This window comes from Dendropsophus ebraccatus, chromosome 4 (assembly GCF_027789765.1).
Source record: "Dendropsophus ebraccatus isolate aDenEbr1 chromosome 4, aDenEbr1.pat, whole genome shotgun sequence".
Lineage (NCBI taxonomy): Eukaryota > Metazoa > Chordata > Amphibia > Anura > Hylidae > Dendropsophus > Dendropsophus ebraccatus.
This window is the reverse complement of record NC_091457.1, coordinates 34,396,063-34,404,001: the sequence shown is the minus strand read 5'-3', so window position 1 is coordinate 34,404,001 and position 7,939 is coordinate 34,396,063.

Below are 7,939 nucleotides of genomic sequence, written 5' to 3'. Positions count from 1 at the left end.
TATAGTGTAGCCCACACTAAGGTCCAGGTTCAGTAATAAAATGGGCCTGTAGTTTGAGCTAGATGAGGCATCCCAACCTTGTTTAGGAAGGACTACTATATGAGCTTCCAATGTGTGTAGGCAGAAAGCCTCCTTGTAAAAGCTACAGATTAGCGTTAAGTGGTAAAGAAGTAAGTCACAGAATTGCCTACAATAAGCTACGGAGAGTCCATCTGAACCTGGGCTCATCCCTTTGGGAAAGGAAAAAAGGATGTCCCTGACTTCTTGGGTTGAGCATGGGTATGGTAAGGTATCTGTGTCTCCCTCTGAGAGCTGAGGAAGAAGAAAAGCTTTGGGAAAGAAGATAATTTCAGATTAACTTGGTATATTGGAACTTAGGGGCAAGGAGACAATATAATGCTTTATAAAAATCTCAGAAAGCGTTTGCTGTATCTTTACACGAATGTATAGAAATGTATGTATAGAATGTATAGAAATGTTAAAGTATGATCTAGTCATAGAAATTTTCTCCCAGGACTGGATCTAGCTTTTCCCAGCACCCAGAGCGGAATGGCAGTGAGCTAAAAGGCAGCAGGCTGATGAGTGGATTGCAGAGATAAAACCGCAATTTACAGTATTATGCTATGTTTACAACAACGATGTGCAACAACAGCCGTGATTAATACACAACTTACGTGCACTGCATTCTAAAGGAATCCCGGCTGGATGCATACACATAGTATGGCTGGGATCGATAGCAGCCGTACAAAAAACTGACATGTCATTGAATAGTGGCCGCACATGCCTGACAGGTCACACAATGGAGTGTGCGGCTCCGGCCGCACTCTCAATTGTGTTCAATGTTTAACTGGGATGTGGCCGCACAGGGATGCATTCGCATGCCAATTCAGCACAAATGAAGATCATTTGACAGGTACTGCAGTATCAGTGGGGATAATCTTCAGTAACACCGGTCATTCTGTGACCCGGCTTGGTCACAGAACAGCAGATGTTTCACGATATGTGAACATGGCTTTCATTCACACATACATGGGTGCAGGGCCGCTTTAACCAGAGGGCACATGGTGCACGTGCATCGGGCCCACTGGTTAAAGGGGCCCCCCGAGCAGGCCGGCCGTTGCTATGTGCGACGTCACTGGAGCGTCGGCGCAAGGGTAAGGGGAGTACAGCCTCTTCTGACCGCAGGAAGTGCGGCCACAAGAGGGAAGAGAAGAGGAACGCGTGGACCTAGGTGAGTAACAGTGTTTGTTTTTTTCAATGTTATATAGCAGCTATATACTATTGGGGAGCACAGGGGGCTATATACTATGGGGGAGAACAGGGGGGCTATATACTATTGGGGAGAACAGGGGGGCTATATACTATTGGGGAGCACAGGGGGCTATATACTATTGGGGAGCACAGGGGGCTATATACTATTGGGGAGCACAGGGGGCTATATACTATTGGGGAGCACAGGGGGCTATATACTATGGGGGAGCACAGGGGGCTATATACTATGGGAGAACGGGGGCTATATACTATGGGGGAGCACAGGGGGCTATATACTATGGGGGAGAACGAGGGCTATATACTATTGGGGAGCACAGGGGGGCTATATACTATGGGGGAGAACGGGGGCTATATACTATTGGGGAGCACAGGGGGCTATATACTATGGGGGAGCACAGGGGGCTATATACTATGGGGGAGCACAGGGGAGCTATATACTATGGGGGAGCACAGGGGGCTATATACTATGGGGGAGCACAGGGGAGCTATATACTATTGGGGAGCACAGGGGAGCTATATACTATTGGGAAGCACAGGGGGCTATATACTATGGGGGAGCACAGGGGAGCTATATACTATGGGGGAGCACAGGGGGAGCTATATACTATGGGGGAGCACAGGGGAGCTATATACTATGGGGGAGCACAGGGGGCTATATACTATGGGGGAGCACAGGGGGCTATATACTATAGGGAACACAGGGGAGCTATATACTATGGGGGAGCACGGGGGGCTATATACAATGGGGGAGCACAGGGGAGCTATATACTATGGGGGAGCACAGGGGAGCTATATACTATGGGGGAGCACAGGGGAGCTATATACTATGGGGGAGCACAGGGGGCTATATACTATGGGGGAGCACAGGGGAGCTATATACTATGGGGGAGCACAGGGGAGCTATATACTATGGGGAGCACATGGGGCTATATACTACTGGGGAGCACAGGGGGCTATATACTATGGGGGAGCACAGGGGGCTATATACTATGGGGGAGCACAGGGGGTTATATACTATTGGGGAGCACAGGTTAGCTATATACTATTGGGGAGCACAGGGGGGCTATATACTATTGGGGAGCACAGGGGAGCTATATACTTTTGGGGAGCACAGGGGTCTATATACTATGGGGAAGAGCACAGGGGGCTATATATTATGGAGAGCACAGGGGGGCTATTTACTATTGGGGAGAGCACAGGGGGCCTATATACTATTGAGGGGGAGCACAGGGGGGCTATATACTATTGGGGGAGAGCACAGGGGGGCTATATACTATTGGGGGAGAGCACAGGGGGGCTATATACTATTGGGGGAGAGCACAGGGGGGCTATATACTATTGGGGGAGAGCACAGGGGGCTATATACTATTGTGGGAGAGCACAGGGGGGCTATATACTATTGTGGGAGAGCACAGGGGGGCTATATACTATTGTGGGAGAGCACAGGGGGGCTATATACTACTGGGGAGAGTGCACAGGGGGGGGCTATATACTAATGGGGGAGCGCACAGGAGGGCTGTATATAACTGGAGGAGCACATGAGGGTCTATATACTACAGGGACACCTTAAAACTATGGAGGCACAGAGGAGTGTAACTATGTAGGAGTACAGAGGGGTGTAACTACTGTATAGGGGTACAAGGGACCTAACTACTGTATGTGTTGGAGCCTAAAATATTTGTCTGGCAGATTCTGGAGAGAAGATTCACAGCCAGGAGAAGACTTCAAGGTGGCCCAGGCTGGATGGAGAGAAAAAGAAAAGGTGACAGACTCTGATCGGAGAAGATGCCCCCGGTGAGTCACTGGATGTAAGTGCACTCTGCAGGGCCGCCATAAGAAATTTCGGGGCCCCATACAGCCGGAGTGTCTGGGCCCCCCATTAACAAAAAAACATGGGACGTATTTTTGTGGTGGCTTTGGGATAATTCTGGAAAGCTGGGTCTCTTTGGATACATCCCACGCCAGCCAACTTCCGTGCACTATTAATTAAAATACAAACTATGGAACCCAAGGGCCAGGGCCGGTTTTAGGTCAAATGTGGCCCTGGGCACAATTTAAAAGTGGGGCCCCAAGTGCTTAGACATTAAGCCACTACACAGTCATAGTTAAATAAAGAAGGTGGTCTGAGAGGAGTGTTGCTAGGGTCTTAAAAGATCAGGGATCAGGGATGGGGGTTAGACAGGGTGCAGCGATCAGGGATGGGGGTTAGACAGGGTGCAGGGATCAGGGATGGGGGGGCAGACAGGGTGCAGGGATCAGGGATGGGGGGGCAGACAGGGTGCAGGGATCAGGGATGTGGGGTTAGACAGGGTGCAGGGATCAGGGATGTGGGGTTAGACAGGGTGCAGGGATCAGGGATGGGGGGTTAGACAGGGTGCAGGGATCAGGGATGGGGGGTTAGACAGGGTGCAGGGATCAGGGATGGGGAGTTAGACAGGGTGCAGGGATCAGGGATGGGGGGTTAGACAGGGTGCAGGGATCAGGGATGGGGGGTTAGACAGGGTGCAGGGATCAGGGATGGGGGGTTAGATAGGGTGCAGGGATCAGGGATGGGGGGGCTAAACAGGGTGCAGGGATCAGGGATGGGGGGTTAGACAGGGTGCAGGGATCAGGGATGGGGGGTTAGACAGGGTGCAGGGATCAGGGATGGGGGGGCTAGACAGGGTGCAGGGATCAGGGATGGGGGGTTAGACAGGGTGCAGGGATCAGGGATGGGGGGTTAGACAGGGTGCAGGGATCAGGGATGGGGGGGTTAGACAGGGTGCAGGGATCAGGGATGGGGGTTAGACAGGGTGCAGGGATCAGGGATGTGGGGGCAAACAGAGCGCTGACAGAGTGCAAGGAGGTTGGGGCTGACAGGGTGCAGGGATCAGGGATTGCATCCCCCCCAGCACACATCAACCCCCCCAGCACACATCATCCCCCCCAGCACACATGCACACATCATCCCCCCCAGCACACATCATCCCCCCCAGCACACATGCACACATCATCCCCCCCAGCACACATGCACACATCATCCCCCCCAGCACACATCATCCCCCCAGCACACATGCACACATCATCCCCCCCAGCACACATCATCCCTGCCAGCACACATGCACACGTCATCCCCCCCAGCACACATCATCCCCCCAGCACACATCATCCCCCCCAGCACACATCATCCCCCCCAGCACACATGCACACATCATCCCCCCCAGCACACATGCACACATCATCCCCCCCAGCACACATCATCCCCCCAGCACACATCATCCCCCCCAGCACACATGCACACATCATCCCCCCCAGCACACATCATCCCCCCCAGCACACATCATCCCCCCAGCACACATGCACACATCATCCCCCCCAGCACACATGCACACATCATCCCCCCCAGCACACATCATCCCCCCAGCACACATGCACACATCATCCCCCCCAGCACACATCATCCCTGCCAGCACACATGCACACTTCATCCCCCCCAGCACACATCATCCCCCCAGCACACATCATCCCCCCCAGCACACATCATCCCCCCCAGCACACATCATCCCCCCCAGCACACATCATCCCCCCCAGCACACATGCACACATCATCCCCCCAGCACACATCATCCCCCCAGCACACATCATCCCCCCAGCACACATCATCCCCCCCAGCACACATGCACACATCATCCCCCCCAGCACACATCATCCCCCCAGCACACATCATCCCACCCAGCACACATGCACACGTCATCCCCCCAGCACACATCATCCCCCCAGCACACATCATCCCCCCCAGCACACATGCACACGTCATCCCCCCCAGCACACATCATCCCCCCAGCACACATCATCCCCCAGCACACATCATCCCCCTCAGCACACATGCACACATCATCCCCCCCAGCACACATGCACACATCATCCCCCCAGCACACATCATCCCCCCAGCACACATCATCCCCCCCAGCACACATGCACACATCATCCCCCCAGCACACATCACCCCCCCCAGCACACATGCACACATCATCCCCCCCAGCACACATCACCCCCCCAGCACACATCATCCCCCCCAGCACACATGCACACATCATCCCCCCCAGCACACATCAACCTCCCCCCAGCACACATCATCCCCCCCCCCCAGCACACATCATCCCCCCCCCAGCACACATCATCCCCCCCCCCCAGCACACATCATCCCCCCCCCAGCACACATCATCCCCCCCCCCAGCACACATCATCCCCCCCCCCAGCACACATCATCCCCCCCCCAGCACACATCATCCCCCCCCCCCCAGCACACATCATCCCCCCCCCCCCAGCACACATCATCCCCCCCCCCCAGCACACATCATCCCCCCCCCCAGCACACATCATCCCCCCAGCACACATGCACACATCATCCCCCCCAGCACACATGCACACATCATCCCCCCCAGCACACATCATCCCCCCAGCACACATGCACACATCATCCCCCCCAGCACACATCATCCCTGCCAGCACACATGCACACGTCATCCCCCCCAGCACACATCATCCCCCAGCACACATCATCCCCCCCAGCACACATCATCCCCCCCAGCACACATCATCCCCCCCAGCACACATCATCCCCCCCAGCACACATGCACACATCATCCCCCCAGCACACATCATCCCCCCAGCACACATCATCCCCCCCAGCACACATGCACACATCATCCCCCCCAGCACACATCATCCCCCAGCACACATCATCCCCCCAGCACACATGCACACGTCATCCCCCCCAGCACACATCATCCCCCCAGCACACATCATCCCCCCCAGCACACATGCACACGTCATCCCCCCCAGCACACATCATCCCCCCAGCACACATCATCCCCCAGCACACATCATCCCCCTCAGCACACATGCACACATCATCCCCCCCAGCACACATGCACACATCATCCCCCCAGCACACATCATCCCCCCAGCACACATCATCCCCCCCAGCACACATGCACACATCATCCCCCCAGCACACATCACCCCCCCCAGCACACATGCACACATCATCCCCCCCAGCACACATCACCCCCCAGCACACATCATCCCCCCCAGCACACATGCACACATCATCCCCCCCAGCACACATCAACCTCCCCCCAGCACACATCATCCCCCCCCCCAGCACACATCATCCCCCCCCCCCCCAGCACACATCATCCCTCCCCCCAGCACACATCACCCCCCCCAGCACACATGCACACATCATCCCCCCCAGCACACATCATCCCCCCCCCAGCACACATCACCCCCCCCAGCACACATGCACACATCATCCCCCCCAGCACACATCACCCCCCCAGCACACATCATCCCCCCCAGCACACATGCACACATCATCCCCCCCAGCACACATCAACCTCCCCCCCAGCACACATCATCCCCTCCCCCAGCACACATCATCCCCCCCCTCCCCCAGCACACATCATCCCCCCCCCCCCCCAGCACACATCATCCCCCCCCCCCCCCAGCACACATCATCCCCCCCCCCCCCCCAGCACACATCATCCCCCCCCCCCCAGCACACATCATCCCCCCCCCCCCCCCCCAGCACACATCATCCCCCCCCAGCACACATCATCCCCCCCCCCCCCCCCAGCACACATCATCCCCCCCCCCCCCCCAGCACACATCATCCCCCCCCCCCCCCCCAGCACACATCATCCCCCCCCCCCCCCCAGCACACATCATCCCCCCCCCCCCCCCCCCCAGCACACATCATCCCCCCCCCCCCCCCAGCACACATCATCCCCCCCCCCCCCCCCCAGCACACATCATCCCCCCCCCCCCCCCCCAGCACACATCATCCCCCCCCCCCCCCCCCCCAGCACACATCATCCCCCCCAGCACACATCATCCCCCCCCCCCCCAGCACACATCATCCCCCCCCCCCCAGCACACATGATTACACACACATCTACACTTACTTGCTGGGAAGCTCCAGGACCCATGTGCTTCCTGTTTTCCTCCTGCTCCTCACACAGCGGCTCCCCCTTCTCCTCCGACATCGCAGCACAGGAGAAAGCTGCCAGAGAAGGTTGTGTGGGACGGGGGAGGGGCCCCCGGGGAGTGAGGAAGAGGAGGGGGCCCTGGGAGAGTGAGGAGGAGGCCCTGTGTCTTCCTGCCTGTGCGGTACAGCTGTCAGGAGCTTACACACAGGTAGGCTGGGCTGCCGGGCCCCCCTGGATGCTAGTTTTAGCCCGGGCCCCTGACAGCTGTACCACCAATACTGCCCTGATGGCGGCCCTGGCACTCTGTTATAGGCTTGTACTGATAGGGGTCATGGTGTGGCGGTATTATGTAATGGTATCAATGGTGATATCTTTCTGTTTTGTTTAGTGCAGTTTTTATGTAATATGTAATCACTGAATGGTGGAAATAGTGTTATAAGGTAACTACTTTATGTATTGGGGCTCTTGATACAGTGTGGGGGCAAATTCAGTACATTATACAATGTGCCGAAAGGTAAGGGGGGGCCCACTCTTGAGGCTGTGCACTGGGCCCACCAATGTATTAAAACAGCCCTGCATGGGTGCATTCACATACAGGATCCACAGAAGAGTTGATATCAGTGTAACTGAACACTGTAAATTTGCTCATCTCTACTTATGAACTGAGACATTTTTTATTTTACTTGCTGTAGTTT